The 21268-nt window shown below is 42.2% G+C and overlaps 1 pseudogene; it reads left to right on the forward strand.

Moving 5' to 3' along the window:
- Positions 1-21065, forward strand: part of LOC136330018 (small ribosomal subunit protein uS2-like) — a 61327-nt pseudogene extending 40262 nt beyond the window's left edge.
- The last annotated feature ends 203 nt before the right edge of the window (positions 21066-21268 follow it).

Below are 21268 nucleotides of genomic sequence, written 5' to 3' on the forward strand. Positions count from 1 at the left end.
ACAGGAATGATAAACACTTCCCCTGCATACTTAGGAGGTTGTTTCAGAAGAGGCCAAGTGATTGCTAAACCAGTTGTGGCAAATTGAATGTGTTTTATTACCATACCTTGATGTGAATACTAACCGCTCTTTTCCTTTTCCTTCAGATACTGTAAGGCAGCCACAAGAACGCTGCAGGAATGGTAAGGGCCTTTGAGATCATCGGGGCTATTTGCAATGGTGGGACGGAGGCCCCGAAGTGAAATGACTTGTCCAAGGCCAAAGGGCAGGTTAAGGGCAGAGCCAGGAGTCCCGACTCTGTCTCCTGACTCATAGTCCTGGGCTTTTTCCCCTGTGTCTTTACGTAGGGCTGAGTCACAGGTGATTTATTCCCCCAGAACAGTGCTAGGTACACTGCCAGTGGGTTGATTAATGCGTTGATTCCAGCAGAGTAAGAGACTCAAATCTCTCAAGTACTCAGGAATAAGTCAGTAGCTTTTCTTAGACTAAATTTAAGTCCAAGTTATTTGGATTATTTAAGAGGTTGAACCCAGTCACTATGAGGTTATCTTTCATTTTCTTGGTACTTTCTCCTATTTCTAACACTTCTCTAATTCTTATTGGCTATTTCCAGGGCCAAGATATATATCACTGGGGGAAAAAAGAGGTATGCAAAAGGTTTAACATATATCAGAGATGGACCACAATGTTGGAGAGTTCATTGTTTACATGGTATAGAGTAGTGTTAGGAGCATGAACTCTAGATTCCAGGTGCCGAGGTTCAAATGCTGTCTTTGACATTTAGAAGATATGTAGTCTAAGAGCACTGATCTTGGGATTTTTAGATTACTGAGTCTCAGTGTTCTCCTCTGTAAAATGGAAACTACAGTACTTACTTTATAGGATTATCATGAAGATAACTTGAAAAATCGAGATTACTCTTTGAAAATTCCATTTATATATATAGTTTTAAAAAAATTTTTCCACTGATTTGAGAGAGAGAGGAGGGGAGATTGAAGAAAAGAGAAAAAGAGAGGGGAAAGGAGAGAGGGAAGGAGAGGGAGAGAGAGAGGGAGAGATAGAGAGAGAAGAGAGAAGCATCAATTCATTATTTCACTTAGCTGTTCCAATTAGTTGTGCACTTATTGGTTGCTTCTCATACGTGTTCGGGACAGGGATTGAATCTGTGACCTCTGCATGCTGGAGGTGGGTGATGGGGAAGAAGGGGGAAGAGGGATACTCTATTCACTGAGCTCCCTATCGGGCCAATAAATGTAGTTTAATGATATACACATATATCCAAACAGTAATATTAGAATATGGCAATGAAAAAATTTAGACTATTGAATTTGCTTTTTATGAATTGAAGTCCTAATGATAGGTCTTTTTTTTTTTTTGACAGCGACAGAGAGACTCAGAGAGAGGGACAGAGAGACAGGAAGGGAGAGAGATGAGAAGCATCAATTCTTCATTGTGGCACCTTAGCTGTTCATTGATTGCTTTCTCATATGTGCCTTGACCAGGGGGCTACAGCAGAGTGAGTGACCCCTTGCTCAAGCCAGTGACCTTGGGCTCAAGTCAGTGAACTTGGGCTCAAGCCAGTGACCGTGGGCTCAAGCCAGAGACCTTTGGGCTCAAGCCAATGACCATGAGGTCATGTCTATGATCCTACACTCAAGCCAGCGACCCTGTGCTCAAGCAGTGACCTTGGGATTTCGAACCTGGGTCCTCCAGGTCCCAGTCCGACACTCTGTCCACTGTGCCACCACCTGGTCAGGCAATAATAGGTCATTTTTCTAAAGCAAAGAACATCCTTTCCTAGGTGATAATGTTATTTCCTCTCTCTGCCCCCATCCCATGGCACCCCAGTTTAGGGACCAGTGTTCGTTGTCTGACGGCTGTAGTAGCCTCCTCTCTGCTGGCTTGCCTCTTTCTCTTTTTCTCTATCTCCAATCTAGTTCTTCTGGAGTAACTTTTTAAAAGCACATATTTGGCTATATCATGCTGTAGCTTAAAAGCCTTCAGGCAAATCCTATGGCTAAAGCAGTAGAGTCTGGTTTGAGCCCACTATTACAACACACTCCCACCAGCATCATGGCCACACCCTACGTCCTAAACTAACAGGACTCCTCACTGTTCCCTCCACACCCCACACACTTATACACCTCTGTGCGTTTGCTCATGATGTGTTCTTGGCTTGAAATCTTCTTTCTCCACTTCATCACCTACTAAATTCCTAGTCATCCATCAGGGCCCAGCTACAATTTCACCTTTTCAACTACGCCTTTCCTTACTCTATTCCCCTCTTGGCAAAATTAATTATTCCTTGCTCTGTGTTTCATGTTACTTCATCATTATCTCACAAATAGCACTGACCAAATTATATTATATTTTGTTGTATATGTGTCTGTCCCCAACTAGACTTGGGTTAGCAAACAATCGAAACCATTTCTTCTTTCCATGCCTATGGCTCTGTTCCCCACTAAGATCAAATGTTAGTAAAATTGGCCCTGGCTGGTTAGCTCAGTTGGTTAGAGCATTGTCCTGAAACACCAAGGTTGTAAGTTCAATCCCCGGTCAGGGCACATATGGGAAGCAACTAATGAATGTACAACTAAATGGAACAACAAATGAATGCTTCTCTCTCTCTCTCTCTGTCTCTCTCTCTCTCTCTCTCTCCCTCCTCTCTCTGTTTCTCTACAGATCAATCAATCAAAAAATGCTGCTAAAATTGTTTTGGTTTTTTTTTTTAAGTTCTTTAGTTCTTTTTTTTTCAAATTTATTTTATTTTTTATTCATTTTTTAGAGAGGAGAGAGAGAGAGAGAGAGAGAGGAGAGGAGAGAGAGAGAGAGAGAGAGAAGTGGGGGAGGAGCTGGAAGCATCAACTCCCATATGTGCCTTGACCAGGCAAGCCCAGGGTTTCGAACTGGCGACCTCAGCATTTCCAGGTCGACACTATCCCCTGCGCCACCACAGGTCAGGTTTAAAATTGTTTTTAAACAGTGCTCTGGGTAGTCCCTCTAAATCCATCACAGTCGGCAACAGAGTGAAACATAGGTGCCCATCTACAGCCAAACTGTGACTGCCATGAATGCAGGACCAGGTCTTCTTTACCTCTTTACCTCCAGTGCCTAATACAATACCTAGGACCTAGTAAAAATTTGTTAAATACATGAAGGCAAAGCACAACATTGTTGCACTATTAGCTGTGAACTTTAAGGAACAATTCTGGGAACCAACAGTAGAGGGTCAGACCCAGACTGTTAAAATACTTGTCATCACACTTCATATCCTAGCGTCTGGGGTGTGGAAATGTAAACTCCGATTGTAAAAGGGGTTCAAATTTGGGAAATAGTTGTAAAGGAACTCAAAACAGTTTCATACACACTTACCACACAGATTGGCTTTCTTGGTAGAAAATATACCTCCCATACACAAGGAAGTTTTAATCATATGGAACTTATCATTCATGCGATAGGATATTATTTATCTTCATCCTTCTTCACCAAATATTTCCAAATAAGTCTTTATATCCAGTTTCATAGAGAAAAGTATATCCAGTTTTATAATGTAAGTTGACAGGACAGTAAGATTCATTTTATGGAAATTACCGTTATTACTTTTAGTAATAGCAAACATTTACTGGAGCCACACTGTGTGCCAGACACTGTCTTAGCTGCTTGATCTGTATTATTTTATCTGGTTCACGCAGCAGTGCTATGAAGTTGGTACCATGATTATCTCCATTTGCAGATGAGGAAATTGATTCTCAGAGAAGTTAAGTAAATTGCATAACATTTCCTATCTAGTAAATGACAGAAGTGAAATTCAAAGCAAGATATGCCACAATTTAGAAACCATATCCTTAATCATCATCTTTTCATATCTCATGAGAACTCACATTGCATCCTGTATCAGTCAGCTTTTTCACAATAATGCTGTGTAACAACTGCCTCAAAAGTTATTTGCTTAAAACAAGCATTTATTTTTATGCTCAAAGGTCTGCATATTAACTGTGATCTGACTGAGTTAGGCAGAACTCAGTTGGGTGCGTGTGTGGGTTCAGTTTACATTTGCTTCACGCTTGTTCATTTTGGGGTCTAGGCTAAAGGCACAATGCTACTCAGAGCATCTCATGGTGGGTCACCAGTGCACAAGATTAAACCTAACCTGAGAAAGTACATTTAAGGTAATATGTCATGTTCACAAACATTGTGTTGGCCAAAGCAAATTGTATGGCAAAACTCAACATTAATAGGGGAGGAAGGTAAAGGCCTATGATGGGACATGGAGGGGAATAAATATTTACCAAATAATACTACAAAGTATTACATAATTTGTTTGTTTATTTATTTATCGACAATATGTACTCTTTTGCATTTAGGCAGGTATTATTTCATTTTTGCCCTTGAGTCAAAGCACAAAATTCCCAAGCTGCCACTGAAGACTTGAGCCATTCCAGCCCTCACATAGTTCTAGGCTGAGTCCTAAAATGCTGACTATAGAACAGTTCAGAATGGTACCATTGTTAGCAGATCCCAAATCCACACTATTCTTCACCTGGCTTGTTGTCAGGTTTATAAAGATGTTTATGTTTTTAAAAACCCTGCAATAAAAATTTGATTTCCTCAAGAGCAATGTATTTTCAGAAACCCAGAAGCTCTTTTAAAGAATCATAGAAGAAGGTCAGAGCTTTTAGAGCCAGGTTGGCGGGTACTTAGTTCAACCTCCTCGTTTTACAGACGAGGAAACAAATAGTTTCAGTTTCAAACTTTCAATCACTGCATACAGTGGGTTACATTTTTTTTCCCCCGCAATAAAAGCAATGAGGAAAAAAAATCTGGGGCCACCTTAACATGTCTTACTGTAATTCTATAACAGGGACCTCTGTTCAGTTTATTTTATGAGAATCCTCTTATGACCTGCTAACTTTATTGCTATAACCAATTTTCCTAATTGGCTATGAAAAATAAAAATTACATTTTTCTATGTCTCTGTCTAATCTTGGGGATCTTCTGCTTATAGAGCTGGCAGAAGAGCTGTAAGACACCTGGTAACCTGTTCCAGGATCCTGAGGACATCTAAGGCTGTTTTCTACATGGGAGAGAGAAAACCAAGCCCAGATTTCCAGAAGAGGTACTGCAGGTATCTTTCTCAGTAGAGCACTTTCAATATTTAGTTAACATTTGCGTTATCAAGCAAAAGCACAGGATGTCATGGAAGTGTGTAATGCAGGATTTAACCTAGTGTATATGGGGAGGGGCCGAGGGGTAGTCAGAGAAGGTCCCCCAGGGAAAAGAACGTTTTCAATAGAGCATTTGGGAGGCTGAGGTAGCGAGCTTTCCAGGCAGGGGAAAGAGCAGTTCTAAAGGTCTAATGGAAATGGGAAATGGCCGAGGAAGCCAAGGCTAAGCAAGAAAGGAGAGACTCACATGAGACTAGATAGGCAGTCAGGGCTCAGATGGGGGGTGAGGTGCTCATAAGATGACAGCAGAATTTTGGACCTTATTCTAAGGGCAAAGAAAAGACATTGATTTTTTTTTTTAAGCTAGCGAGAGAGAGAACGAGAGAGAGATACAAGAAGACAGTCAGACAGACAGGAAGGGAGAGAGCTGAGAAGCATCAACTCATAGTTGCAGCACTTTAGCTGTTCCTTGATGGCTCTTCATGCGTGCCTTGACCAGGGGGCTCCAGCTGAACCAGTGAACCCCTTACTCAAACCAGTTACCTTGGGCTTAAGCCAATGACCATGAGATCATTTTGATGATCTCATGCTCAAGCCAGTGACACCAAACTCAAGCTGGTGAGCCTGTGCTCAAGCTGGCGACCTTGAGGTTTCAAACTTGGAACCTTAGCCCTAGGAAACTAATCCTAGGTTGATGCTTTATCCACTGCACCACAACTGGTCATGCGAGAAACGGAATGTTTTGAAGTAGGGGGATGGCATACAGTAATTGGATTTGCATTTTTGGAAAGAACACTTTGGCTGTCTGTACTTTCAAAATTAAATTGAAGAGGTGAAATAAAAGATTTGGGAAATGTAAGAAAATCACTTGCCGAAAAAAATAATAATCTGGAGCTGGTGAATCCAAACATTCAGCCCAGGTTGGCTGTGGATTTTCAACGTGGACGGTCAGACGAGTGCGTGCGCGCATGTGTTTGTAGACTGCATAGGGCATACTGAAGTTTTTTTTCGTCCTAATCTTCCCTACAATTTCCAGACAGCCCAGGAATAACATCATTCTTTGAAGTTTGAAAACATCTCCAAGAACATGCTGGTTAAAAGACAAGAACAGCTCCAGAGTTAAAGCTGGCAAGCTGGACACATACATGCAGTTAGCCCCCTTTCTTCCCGAAAACCACTACCACAGAAGCAAAGAGAGAAAAGGTGAAAACAGCAGAAATGTGTGCAGGACTGGTGACTGACACACCTACTAAATCAACAAAGCCACAGCTAAGCCTGCAATGGGCAACTCCAGGTGGCGCTCCTACAAGCCAAGAACACCAAAAACTGCCAATAAACTATCAGAAGCTAAGGGAGAGGCTGCGCTCAGAGGAAACCTCCCCTGCTGACACCTTGTTCTTGACTTCTAGTCTCCAGAACTGTGAGACGATACATCCTTGACATCCAATCTGTGGTACTTTGTTATGGCAGACCTAGGAAACCAGTACACGTGGTACCTGACGGCTTGCTTCTCCGCCATCCATAAAGGGAAGGACCATGTCTCTGAATCTTCCTCTGAAGGAAGGAGCAAGGAAAGGGAGAAAAGAAGAGGGGGTGGGGGAGAAGCAGGTAAGGGCCAACACGTGCCTAGATCTACTTTGACCCCAGCTGCAGAACCTGACTCTGAGGAGGTGGGGTTATACTTCTGTTTATAATTCTTTTATCATTGGAACATATTTATGTGCTATGTTTATAGTTGAAAAAGAAATATACACAAACAGGCACATATACCAAAGAAAAATGGAAAGAAAGTTCTTCTACCTCAAGATTTCCAAATATTCCAAGGGGAGGATAACTAATTGGTAATATCAAAGTTAATAAAGGATGTTGAGGTTAATAAAAAAATTAAAGATATTGTATTTAAATTTGTTTGTTCTGAGTATTTCCCTAACAAAGTGGGCTGAGTGCATGGGGGCCGGCTGGGCTCTGTCTTACAGAGCCAGGGGACACTGACCCAGGGCAGTCCTTCTCAGACTTGCTTGGGAACATTTAGAAAATTTTCCAAAGATTGATCCTGGATAGATATAGAGAATAAAGTAATAGCTATCACTGCCACCCTGTTATCCAAGCTCCAGGACATGATACATAAAACACTCACAGCCTCCCTGTGGTCCAGAGGTTAAAAATTATTAACTGAAATAAACTGAAATAAAAAGAGTCACATCTGCCTTGGTCCACAATTCATTTTTCCAGACAGTTTTGGCCTGCACTGCGGGGGGGGGGGGGGGCGCGCACACACGCACACACACGTACACACACACACACACACACACACACACACACACCCGAGGGAGAGCAGAGGCAGCTGCAGAAGCCAAAAACCTCCCCACTCCTAATTAAACCTCCAAGTTTCCAGGCAACACAGCCAAGGAGAAAAATCATTTCTAAGCTGAAGTTCCCCAGCCCCCAGCCCTCAGCCCCCCACCCCGGCAAAGGAAACGGGTCATTTGGTTTAATCGGCCCACGTGCACATTCTCTCTCCCCAGGTTGCCAAGACGGGGCCTGTACCTAGCAGAGGTATTTGTGTAATCAAAGCTTCTGGAACTTTCCCTGCCAAGGCTACCAATGTGAATAGGCTCCTGAGGTAAAAATGTTCCCTCCTGCTGGGGACGGCGCCCTTGAAGTCTACATCAAAATCAAGTCAGGGTCACAGCTGTTGCGGCACCCCATGGCGGAAAACTTGCAAGAAATCCTAGCCTGTACTACTGCTTTGCCTCAGGTCTACAGGAAACAGGCCCCAGTTGGGATAGGGAGAGGGAGAGAGAGAGAGAGAGAGAGAGATACAGAGAGAGACCAACTCGTTCCATTTAGTTGCTCCGTTGTTTCTCATACGTGCCCTGATCAGGGATCCAAACTGCGACCACGAGGGCGGGGACGATGCTCTATTCACCAAGCAACCCGGCCAGGCTAGCTGGGAATATGCTTTCAAAAGGCCAACTCTTCTAACTAGTACTCTGGAGTGGGAAACAACGCCACTCTAGAACCACCTTGACCCTTCATCAAGGCAAATTCCACCCAGTCACTAAGAACCACTAGGTGGCAGCAGATTAACTCTTAAAATGCCAGTATGGGATCAAAGAGGGAAGACTTGGGCCTGAAAACTGCATCTGATCACTTCCCTAAAAAAAAAAAAAAAAAAAAAAAAAAAGGCTCTTTCTGTGCTCAAAGTCTTTGGCTTGCTTTGGAAAAAATACTATGGGGAGAAGATTGCTTCCTGGCCATGCATTCATATGGTGGCTCGAGGCAGGGTGCAATTGTGTATGCTCCAGGATTCCTGACTTAGACACTTGGTTCAAGGAACTAAAAAAATCCTTTGGGGAATTATTTTTCATGTTCAATTTACTTTAATAAATACTAAAAGCAATAAGGAATGCATTCCGTTTTCCAGGGACAGTGCTATGGATGGGCCCCTGCCCTTGGGGAGTGTGGGGAACACAGGCATTAACCGATTAAATACCTTGTAGTTATCCACTTTGGGTTAGTAAAGGAATGAGACTCAAACTTGCTGTGAATAAAAAGGAAAGATCGAAGTTAAGGGACAACAAGCTTGTGAAGATCATTTTACATCAAGCGTCTCTGATATGGCAGGTCTTCTGTTTTTAGGGTGAGCAAGGCCTATGGGAGCTGACAGAAACTTTGCCAGCACTGACTAAAAATGCTTGCTGTTCAGGTGACAAGGAAAACAAATCATTCTCCTAGGTATTCCAGCCTCTGCAAAGTATCACCCCCCCATTCTGCTTATTAAACTTCTCCACAGATATAAAAATACTATGGTGTTGATTGGAGTAGTGAGCTAGAAAGGAGAAATTGATTCACTTTAGAAAGGGGAGAGGGAGCTACCAGCCAAGAGAGGAATCAGTCTAGAAAGGGAAGAGAAGGAGGGCGGTGAAAGGATAAGTGCTTTTGTAGTTACCGTATTTCCCCATGTATAAGATGCACCTTTTTTCAAAAATTTGGGGTCTAAAAACTGGGTGCGTCTTATACAGTAGTTGTAGATTTTTTAACTTGCATTTGCCTCTTTTTCACGTGGACGAGGAGTTGTATGCATTTTATAATGAATAAAACTTGAGCCCAGTAACTTTATGTAATACATTTTTTTTTTTCAAATTGCGGGACTCAAAATTAAGGTGCGTCTTATACATGGGAGTGCCTTCTACATGGGGAAATATGGTAGGTTTAAGAGACTGGAGGAATACAAGGAGAAGGCATGAAACTAGACAGCCATAACTGTGTAATATATATGACTAGAGGGAGGGAAAGGTGATTTTCATATGCTTTGCTGTACATTTGGGATTCTTTTCACTATGCTTCAAGAGAACTCAGTAAAGATTAAAATTGCTTTATAATTATTTCTATTTCTAGGACTGGGAGGCCACTGACGACACAAGCAAGCCCCAGTGGTACACCACTCTCTTCCTTTTGCCACCTGTCTGGATAGTAGGACAGTCCCCAGATTTTCATTTCTTTCAGGAAAAGCCATCCACGATCTCAAGTAGGTTACACAAAACTTAAGTATTTATCATGTTAATCCTAATTTTTTATTCTTCAATGGGCAACCTTAGAGTTTAAATTCTAGTCTATTTTATCAAAAGCATAGGAAGCATCACGGTAAAATAACTCTCTGATCGTCAAGCGCTTTTGGATGGTGATATATATATTTTTTAAATCACCCACCCTTCTCATGTTGGGTACAAGGCAGGGCTAATAAGTGATGGACATGGGGCTCATAGTGGCCCACTAGTCTAGCTTCTTATTTGGGATAAGAATGGTTGTCTTTAAGAACCTTATATGAATTAGGTTTTGAGGTCCTGATCATGCTTCCATGCCTTTACACATCTTTTCCCTCAGCCAGATTCTCTTCACCTCTACACACCTCTTTATCACCCAGCTATGTCTGGTGTACTTAGCAAAAGACTACTCTAATGTGAAGACTATTGAAATGTCCCAGCCTCTGTGAAATCTGCCCTGACCTGACTACTCACCCATACTCTCTTGTACATAACTCACCCCATGGAGCTGCAATATTGTTTTCATATCAACCTTCCTAATTATAGTTAAGACACAAATGATCTTTGTATCTTTAGTGCCTGGTACAGTGCCTGATGCAGCACAATTGATGCTCAATACACGAGTGGGCAAAGAGCTGTCATATATCTTGTCATTTCATGCTGAGAAAGGCCTGCTTTTGAAAAGCCATCATTTTCCAATCACTTAACCTACAATTCAAACTTCAGTAGGTGCTAGGGATCAATTACTCATCCCTCTAATTGTAGTATGTATATCTAATTTTTCAATTGGCAGTCTCAGAACAAAGCTCACTCAAATTCAGAGAGAGTAGAGGAAAATGTTCCAATAAGATGACTTTCTGACCAACAGAGCTGTAGGAATATAGTTCTCAAAGCCTTTAGCAATATATTTTTGTGCCTATTCTGTTTCTGACAGGCAACTATTCCTTTTTAAAATATTTACTTTTTAAAAATATAAAAGTATTCTATGCTCATTAAAAATTTTGCAACATAGAGAAAAGCAGAAAAGAACAAAACAGTTTTCAATCAGAGTCTCACTATGTAAATAGTGAGTCTGTAACATGTTGGGGTATGAATTACTCTCCTACTTATGGAATTTAATAAAAACCAGACGACAGCTCGTGCTGTCTGCTCAGATCGGAGCCAGCCTCCCCAGCAAATGCAGCGGTGGATTTCCAAGCTGGTTGCTGCAGCACACATGCAGAGAGCGCCTGTAGGCACACCCTGGTAAGCCACACTGGGTGGGGGCATTGAATTAATGGAAAGGGTGAATTATCATGGTTGGGTGCCTTTGCTTGATCCCGGGGAGCTTTGTACATTGCCAACCACTTTTCAGTTCTCTTCAAATCACCTGAAGTCATGATAAGCCTCAGGCTGCAGTTCCTTTCAGCTCCCATTCACTCAATTACTGGTCAATCCTTTCATGCCGCAGTGATGCTCATGAGGCCATTCATAAAAATCAGGGGGCCTCCTCAACAGCCCCAGGACCTCTACCACTGATTTTCTTAAATGAACTAACCTTGAGCTCCCATAATACATGACTAGCATCCAGCATGACATTCTCCTTGCACCCTCAGCAGCAACGTCGGCACTGTCACTTGTTAGTGTAATGGGCAAACAGCTCACCGGAAATGATCACGGCAGAACGATGCCCTTATTGAAGTAAATAAGCAGAGAGAGGCCGCTTTCAGCCTGGCAGTGTAGGCACTCAGGAAACCTCGTCAAAGAGTTGGCACTCTCCTATCTGCATGCGGGACTAGCCCGAGAAGAGCATACACTACTCTTGAACACTGGAGTGGAGTTCCACATGTGCACATATAGTTATTTTATTTAATGTAAAAAGAATTTCTGGGCCTCGAGTAATGAATCAGCTTTGTAACTAAACAAGGTTTATCTGTTTGTTCTTGTTTTTGTTAGGCACCAAGTTCGTTACTGGGGACAGAATGATACACATGACAGTCCTACGTGGTGGGAAAGGAATTTAGTATTTATTGAACGCTTACTCTGTGCTTGGCTGTACTAGGTGTTTTTTTGGAGTTTTTTTTAATTAACACATTTTAACTCAACAAAGTGTGAATTAGTATTTCTTGTCATTTTACATTAGGAGAAATTGACACTCAGGGAGCTATTTACTTTTCTAACTCACACTGTTGTGATTTTGAACAAAAGCTCGCCCCCCCTCCAACACACACACACACACCTAAGTCAGTTCCACAGAGCAGCAGGGAGAAACATTTTAGCGCAGTGGGCGGGGCTTCTGTCTGACCTCACGGTTGGCTCTGCCAGGCTCTGACTTAGCCTGACTCAGGAGTGACACCTCCACAGAGAAGCTGCTGGCCTGAGCTGCAGCAGGGTAGCCTCGCAATCAGGTGGGACCGTTCCTCTGCTTTGCAGACCTCTAGTTTTGAAAGAGGCCTTAAAATCTCTCTATCCTTCCAGCTAAGCTTTAGTCTTACCTCCTCCTTCCCTGACAATGCAAAAGAGGACATGGTGGGGCCTGACCTGTGGTGGCACAGTGGATAAAGCGTTGACCTGGAAATGCTGAGGTCGCCGGTTCAAAACCCTGGGCTTGCTGGGTCAAGGCACATATGGGAGTTGATGCTTCCTGCTCCTCCCCCTTCTCTCTCTCTCTCTCTCCTCTCTCTCTCTCCCTCTCTCTCTCCTTTCTAAAATGAATTAAAAAAAAAACAAAAACAAAAGAGGACATGGCGGGATGTATTTGACGCTTCGGTAGATTTAGGTGCACTTGTGGCCACAGGTACAGGTCTTGATTTTTTTTGAGTCCTGATATTTTGAGCTATTTTGGTTCCTAAACCATACAGTGGCACCATGGTTACCTTACAGGGTTATGATGATTGTGGTTCTTGAAATGTAAGAACCTGTGGCTCACACAATACATGGAATATTTCAGCTGTCCATAAACATTTTTTGTCCCTTTACTGCTTTCCAAGCTCCACTAGCACAGACCTATATGTTCAGCCCTGTTCCATGTTCTAAACTATTCACTTTTTTTTCTGTGTGTTAATCTTTGTCCCACCAACCACTTCTCCTCCCCTACTAGTTAACCTTAAGTTCTTCGAGGGAAGAGATCATGTCACATATTAACACCTTTCAGAAAGTACAGCCCATATTAAAAAACAAAAACAAAAACTTGATTCATTGATTCTGTCCTGTTGACACCACCTTCTGACTGCTAAGCACTATGCTAGCAATATTATACGGAACCCAGCTCATACTGGCTTGTGAGAATCCTGTAAAGTTTTCAGACAATTTGCGAGCGGGTTGTTAAACTGTGGGTAGCTTAAATTTTGCTGTAGTAGGAGTATTTACACCACAGAAATTGTCAAACACTACAAATCAGAGCTTTGCTCCATTCCCACCCCCAAACACAAACAAAGAACCAGCTGTGTGCTAGTTTTCTTAATAGTCTAATTTCTGGTGCATCGTTTCAAGAAGCTGCCAGATGATAGCTTCATTTCGCCAAGCAGAAGCCTGTAGAGCAGTGTTTTTTGACCGCTGGTCTGCAGACCAGTCTGCCAGAAGTTTTGTGCCAGTCCACAGAATGTTGTGTCATTCTGATGTTGTATGAAGATTATAAACCCAATGATCTTAGTCGAATCTGCTCATATTCAGGATGATTTCTGCCTTACCAGTCCCTGAAATAATTCTCTTATTTTCACTGGTCCCCAAGTGTAAAAAAGGTTGAAAACCAATGCTGCAGAGTATCTTAAGACTCCCAATAATGATAACAGGGTTTCTAGCCTTAGAATTGGAAATTTAAAGATCTCACTTAGTTTAACCTCCCTTCTAATGCAGAAGTATCTTCTTTAACATGCCTGGTGAATGTGCACCTGGTCTACAGAACACCCTTAAGGATGGGGAGTCATTTATTATCTTCCAGGAAACCTTTCCCATGGAGAACTCCAAGATTGTTTTAAGGTTCTTCATAATAATCTGTTACGACCTCTTCTGTAACTTCAACAAATTGTTCTTGGATCTGCATGTTTCTTGTCACAGAGCAGAAGGTCTACGCACTCTCTGAGTGGCAGCATTGAGCACAGCTACCAGCTCACTCCCAGTGCTCCCCTTTGTCAGGCCTTCATTTTCCAACTGTTATGACCCCCTCAACACTGTGGTTATCCAGAACGGAACAAAATAGTCTCGATTTAGCCAGTTCAGTACAGTAAAGTGAGACTTTTAGCTTGTGTTATACTTAAAAAAAATCAGTTCTTTCCATGGGGATAATTTTCAAGCTGGGCCACCTTAGTGATGTACCTAAAACAATTCATTTTATGAACTCAGCACTTCACATTTATGGTGGTCATATTCATATATCATCTTCTCATTATTGATGCAGTATTTTTTGAGTACTGGTTTTGGTATCGATCATATTAATTTAATATTTTAGTTTTATGACCTCTTCTAGAGGCTTTCCTATAGATACATTTTAAAGACTGAATAAAAATATTCAACCAGTTATGGTTTTTAACCTAACTACTATTATTCATTATTTGTCACTGCTTCTTAATCAACAATGGTAGTAAATTTAATGTTGTATATCTTGTTTTTAGTGGAATAGCCAATTTCTTGTAATCATCTACTTGTTTTCTAATTTGCTTGTAAATTTTGGATTTAATAATTGATTCTAGAATTTTGTCTTGAGAAAAAACTCACCAATCAGTACTTTCTGATAGCCATCTTTTCCTGTTTGTTGAAATTCAAGATGATATTGTAATACTTTTTTTTTTTTTTTTTGCACTTTTCTGAAGCTGGAAACAGGGAGAGACAGTCAGACAGACTCCCGCATGCGCCCGACAGGGATCCACCTGGCACGCCCACCATGGGGCCACGCTCTGCCCACCAGGGGGCGATGCTCTGCCCATCCTGGGCGTCGCCATATTGCGACCAGAGCCACTCTAGCGCCTGAGGCAGAGGCCACAGAGCCATCCCCAGCGCCCGGGCCATCTTTGTTCCAGTGGAGCCTTGGCTGCGGGAGGGGAAGAGAGAGACAGAGAGGAAGGTGAGGCGGAGGGGTGGAGAAGCAAATGGGCGCTTCTCCTGTGTGCCCTGGCCGGGAATCAAACCCGGTCCTCTGCAAGTGTAATACTTTTTTTGATAACTCTCCCATTCACTTTGATGTTACATGGATTTTAAGTCATAGGATTCTTACAAGTCTTAATCACTTTCTGTTAAATAATTTGTCTGATCTATCAGTGCATTGCTGTCCAGTAGAAACCTGATGCAAACCACAATGGCAAGCTACTTAAATAATTTTAAAATGTCTAATGACCACATTAAAAAAATAAAAAAGAAACAGGTAAGATTAGTTTAACTGTGTATCTCTAAATTATAATAATTTCAACCTATAATTTATATAAAATTATTAATGAGATATTGTACATTTTTATACTAAGTCTTTCAAATCTAGTGTGTATTTTACACAAACAGTAAATCTTAATATGTACTAGGGCTCAAAAGCCACATGTAGCTAGCCGTTATATTGAATCATGGACTTAATTCTGATTTCAAGGTGCCTGGAAATTAATTATTGTTGTTATAATTAATATAATTATATATATAAATAAATAAATAAATTTATTTATTTACCTTATACTTCATTCCCATTTTTATACTATTTGTTCTTTCCTTTTCAGAATGAAGTTCTCACTCACAGTCAAGAAGGCCACAGCTAAATAGGGGCGAGTGGCCTTGCTTTCTCTTTGTCTATTAATATTAACGAGAGTACCTTTTACAGTTAAGAACCATAAAGAAAGCTCGTTAAGAGCAACAACATCCCCTAACACACAACTCTCCCTAGAACCACAAAATGGGTATGTTACATAGGCCTGGGAGCTAATTCTCTCCAGATGTTTGCAAAGCGAGCAAGACGAAAAGGTGGAAACTGAAATTACTAAACACTTAATAAGGAGCTGATGGACCAAGGCCCCAGGGTTGGCTTGCAATAAGTGGAACACAGAGACCCTGTTTGTTCAGTGGAACTTCAAAGCCTGCCTATAAACTCCCAGGAAAGGTGAGAGGCAAAAACACTGCAGAGAACCCAGCATTCCTGCAAAGTCAAACCGGAGACTGACTCGAGATGCTTCCCCTGGTGCTTGAGAAGAAGACTGAAGGGCAGATCTGGTGAGCAGATGTTTGACTTTTGTTTATGCCCATTCTTACATACAGTGTGTGCATGTTGGATACAGGCGTTTCTCAAGCTAGGCCAACAGAGACAAACCAATTAAACATTCAGTTAAAAAAACAAAAAAGAGAAAATGTCTTTTCTGTTCTAAGTATTACTCTTCACCAAAACCATAAAATTGCTAATGAGACATAGCAGATCCACATAAAGTTGATTATATTTATCTTTATTTTTTCTTCCTATCCTCCCTTTAATAGTGGGATGAACAGCATGGAGTTTGGGCTAAGGTCATAATTAAAGAAGAAGGAGGAAGACTAATTCATCAGCTGTGGTAGCATTTGGAAGTCTGATAAGTTATCCCTTTGGTTACCTCGTAGGTGAAAGGCTTCCAGGATTCAATCCGGTAGCTTTTTGTTTTTGTTTTTGTTTTTCCTTCTATTGCTAGTCACTATGACCTTCAAGGTATATGCTGTTTTCCTTTTATATCTCTTTTGGGCATTCAAAGTGAAACAATGAACAATGGCAGCCCCAAAGGAAGACAGAAGTGATCAAAAGCGATCATCTTGCCCAAGCAAAACAGCTGCCAAGGAGGAAGATGGGGCTGGCTCTCCTTCAACAGTTACCAAGAGAAAAGCAAACTCCGCTGTTAGAAATTAAGGCAAAACTCCATCTTCTCCTTGGAGAATCAAACAAGTAGGTCCATTGCCTTTAAAACTCTTTTATTTTTCAGAACCGAATAAAATGGTTAGTTAAATGCATAATCTCTTTAGACTGAGGTAGACCTAGGTTGGATTCCCAGCTTAGCTATTTAGTAGGTATGTAAACTTTTAGGTAGTTTAACCTCTCTTCAATTTTAGTTTCCTTATCTTACAAACAGGGTATGAAAATAATACCTCTTTTTAAGACTCTTGTGAGGATTAACTGAGGTATACATGCAAAATGCTTACCTCTTATAGCCCAGTTCCTGACACAGGTAAGAGATAACTAATGATACTCAAGGTGATATAGCCTATCCTTATTATCTACCATCTCAGGCTTCTGTTCAGCTCTCTTGCTGCAGGGAGACGTTCTTCTGTTATTCCCAGCCTTGGTCATTCCATGATTTGCAGGCAGATTGTTTTCCTTCTTAACCTACCAAGGGTAGGTTCACTGAGGCTTCTTTCTTGTGCTAGTTATCTTCATACAGAAAAGGCACAGTCTCAACTGAGTTATGTATTTGGTGAATTTCTTAACTCAGAGCATTCGCTGGAAGTGTGGCTCTCAGAAATGGTTTCCTGAGTTGGATCACTGGCTAGGGAGCCATGTGTCACCTTGTCCCACGCATCCTTTAGTTCCCCTTCTCAGTACTTTTGTGCAGACGGCCGATCACCATAATAAAGCATTTCATACAATCATGATTCAACAAGAAAAAGATAAATGTAAACACTACACAGACAAACACCGTGAGGAGAAACATCTGGATGTCCACGGCTGTTTCCTGTTGAGAGAGTTTGGGAACTTGGGGATTTTAACAGTTGGACAGGGCTAATTTTGGAAATGACTTCACATTTGTACAAGAAAGAAAAGCACACATTTATTACACTTCACTTGTCAGATGAGGGAAGTTGGCGGTCAGCTTCCCAGGCCTCTGTGAGAACAAAAGGGATTGAATTGGAAACACAGCAGAGGATTTTCCTTCCCTTCCCGCTCTCTCACTCAGAGCACCCTTCTCCTTCCTCGTGACTTTGCTCTCCTGGATTTCTCCCTTCCTTCTGATGTTCGGTTTCCTCTTAGGTTCCAGAAATCTTAACTTTGAAATCTGGCTTTGCCATCAACTGGCCAGTTTATTTTATTTATTTATATTTTCCAATTTTTATTTTTCAATTACGGTTTACATTCAGTATTATTTTGTATTCGTTTCAGGTGTACAGCGTAGTAGTCAGACAGGTACACACGTCTCAAAGTGCTCCCCTAGAATATTTCCAGTGCCCACCCGGCTCCCTATGTAGGTGTTGCAGTATCCATTGACTATATTTCCTATCCTGTACTTTAACATCCCTGTGACTGTTTTGTAACTGCCAATTTGTACTTTTTTGTCCTTTTAACTAAATTTATTGGAGTGACACTGGTTAACAAAATGATACAAGTTTCAGGTGCACAAGTCTACAACACGTCATCTGTACACTGTATTGCTTTCACCATCCCAAGTCAAGTCTCCTTCTATCTCCATTTATCTGCCATATCCTCCTCCACCTCCCACCTCCACTCAGTAGTCACCATGCTGTTATCTGTGTCCATGAGTTTTATTCTTTTCTTCTTTTTTGCTCAATTTCTCCACTGCTTCCCAGCCTCCCAACCCTCCCTCCCCCGACAGCTGTCAGCCTGCTCTCTATCTATGAGTCTGTCTCTATTTTGCTTGTTAGTGCATTTTGTTCATTAGATTCCACATATGAGTGAAATCATATGGTACTTGTCTTTCTCTCTGACTGGCTTATTTCACTTAGCATAATGCTCTCCAGGTCTATCTAGGCTGTCGTGGCCAGTTGATTTTGGACAAATCCTTTAATCTGTCTAAGCCTCAGTTTCCTTTTTTGATACTAAAATTAATAATAATGATAGTAATAATAATTAGTACTCACCCATGAATTTTGTAAGAATATATATATATATATATATATGTGGTTTTCAAACTTTTTACACTTGGGGACTGTTGAAAATAGGAGAATTATTTCAGGGACCACTAAGGTAGAAATCACCATGAGCAGAAGCAAATTTGACTGAGATGATTGGGTCTTTAATCTTCATACATTAGGGTGGTTAACTCTTTTGCAAACTGCCATGAAATTTCTGGCCGACTGACACTGGTCTGTGGATCAGCAGTTGAAAAACACTGGTATAGGCCCTGGCCAGTTGGCTCAGAGGTAGAGTGTCAGCCCGGTGTGTGGATGTCTTGGGTTCGATTCCTGGTCAGGGCACAAAGCAGAAGTGCCTCTCTGCTTCTTCACATGATAATTAATGGGACTCTTCTTGTCTTGAACTCCAGACTATTGCTGCAAAGATGAAAGAATGCTCACATGCTAAAGAGGAGATGCTAAGTACACACCAGCAGATGGTATTCAGTGGTAGACCGGACGGTCTTGCAATACCGCACCGCCTTAATCAGCCTATGTAAGAAAACACCAGAAACTCAAACTCAAATTGTTTAAATAGTAACTTCATACTTATGAAATGTTAGTTGAGTAGGGACTCATGTCATCTCTCCTGTTTCCCATGAGTTACACACGTCACAGTCAAATGAGAGTAGTTCCAAGTAAACAATTTCAAGAAACTGGGACTGCCTACAAGGAGGGGAGCCTGGCTTTTCATTCCTCACTAGATGCTCACTAGACACTCCAGGCCCATGGAGAGGTTGCCTTCTAAGCAGAGTAGAGTGAGAAAGTTCTTGGGAACTTAACATACACTTCCTTCCCTAGACGTGGGCGGGCACATGTGAACGCAGAGTTGTAGCTACTTCCTGTCCAAGCCACCTGAAGGTGGGTGGCCAGAGGGACCATCTGAAACAGCTGCACAAGAAAAAAAATCAGCAGAAGGACAGCCTGATCCCACCAGTTAGCATGGAAGGGATGCCTGAGTCTCCCACGGGCCAAGAGAATATTTTGGAAGGTAACTGGATCTAAAGATCCTTGACATCACCCCAGCAGAAAATGGTAGCAGGGTAACTGCAAAAGCTGGGAGTGGGGGATGGCAAGACATCACCTGGAGTGTGTGTCACTCACACTAATGTCAGGGAGCTGCACAGTCCTCAGGGTGCCTTTAAGTAATCCACACATCCAGCCCACCAGAGATTTAAGGTCTGGAGGCCTCTGATCACAGACAGGCAGTGTTAGCTTAGGGAAACCCAAACGGCAGCAGCAGCACCTAAGGCAGGATGTTTCCCTCTTTTTCTCTTTAAAAGCCCTTCCTTTTACCCTGTTCTGGAAAGCCAGTAGAGGGAGGAGAACAGAACCAGATATACGCCAGACATGCAGCTCCCAGTCCCCATAAAAGTTCCTGACCATGACACAGGCCTACACTGAGAATTGTAAATTAGGATGTTGGAGAGAGCAGAATTTTTAAATTGGGAGTGAAATTGAAACTTTGATTTAGAATCAGAACTTGTTGTTATAACTGAAAGTGACATTTTTTTTTAATGGATCCATTTTGCTCTCAAGATCCCATTCCTGATGATGGAGGAAGAAAATTTCAGACATTTTCAATGAAGGATAATAGCCTTTCCATGCTTACTCAGAGAGCCTTTCCATATGGCGTTGTTCTAACTTAAAGGGAACTTAAGTTATCGTAACCTAAAGGGAAGCTTTACCAAAATCCGGAACCCTTGATGTCCTACCAATGAAGGAGGAGAATGCCTTCAAGTTTCTTGCAGCAAGAACCCACTCAGGCGGCACCAGCCTTGACTTTCAAATTTACAAAAGGAAAAGTGATGAAGGGGACCTGGGAGGTGCTCCTGTGGGTGGCTCCTGCCATTGTTGCCATTGGAAACCCAGCTGTTGTCAGGGTCATATCGTCCAGGGACACTGGCCAATGAGCTGTGCTGAAGTTTGCTGCTGCTAATGCAGCGACTCCTGTTGCCGGACGCTTCACCTCCAGGACCTTCACTGACCGAACCCAGGCAGTGTTCCAGGAAGCGTGTCTTCCGGTGGTTACTGATCCCAGGGCTGACCACAGCGTCTCACAGAGGTGTCTTATGTCTGTTAACCTGCCTACCTACCGCAGGTCTGTGTGTCACACTCTTCTCTGTGCTGTGTGGGCATTGCCATCCCCTGCAACAAAGGGGCTCACTCAGTGGGTATGATGTGGTGGATGCTGGCCCAGGAAGTTCTGCACATGCGTGGTACCCTCTCCTGGGAACACGCATGGGAGGCCATGCCTGATCTCTGCTTCTGTAGGGATCCTGAAGAGATTGAAAAGGAAGAGCAGCCACTGCTGAAAAGGCTGTGACTGAAGAGGTATGTCTGGGTGAATGGACTGCTCCAAATCCCAAGGTCACTCTGCTCAGCCTGAGGTCGCAGACTGGTCTGAAGGCGTGCAGGTGCCCTGTGTGCCTCCAGCAGTTCCCAACTGCAGGCTGGAGCGCTCAGCTCCACGGAAGACTGGTCTGCAGCCCCCACTGCTCAGGCCACTGAATGGGTGCGAACAACCAGGGAGGGGTCTTAAGCTGTTCTTCCATCATCTCTTCAACAGGACATGGAATGAGGTTGATGGAAAGGAAAATAGATGTTTTTGTTTGTTTGTTTTAAGGATAATGCAGTCTTTAGGTTTAAAACTAAATAGGTAAATATTCAGTGGATTCTATTAATATGACAATTAGGACTATATCTTCTTTCTCAAGTTATTTCTCCCTTTCCTCTTTATTTCTC

Source organism: Saccopteryx bilineata, chromosome 3 (assembly GCF_036850765.1).
Source record: "Saccopteryx bilineata isolate mSacBil1 chromosome 3, mSacBil1_pri_phased_curated, whole genome shotgun sequence".
Lineage (NCBI taxonomy): Eukaryota > Metazoa > Chordata > Mammalia > Chiroptera > Emballonuridae > Saccopteryx > Saccopteryx bilineata.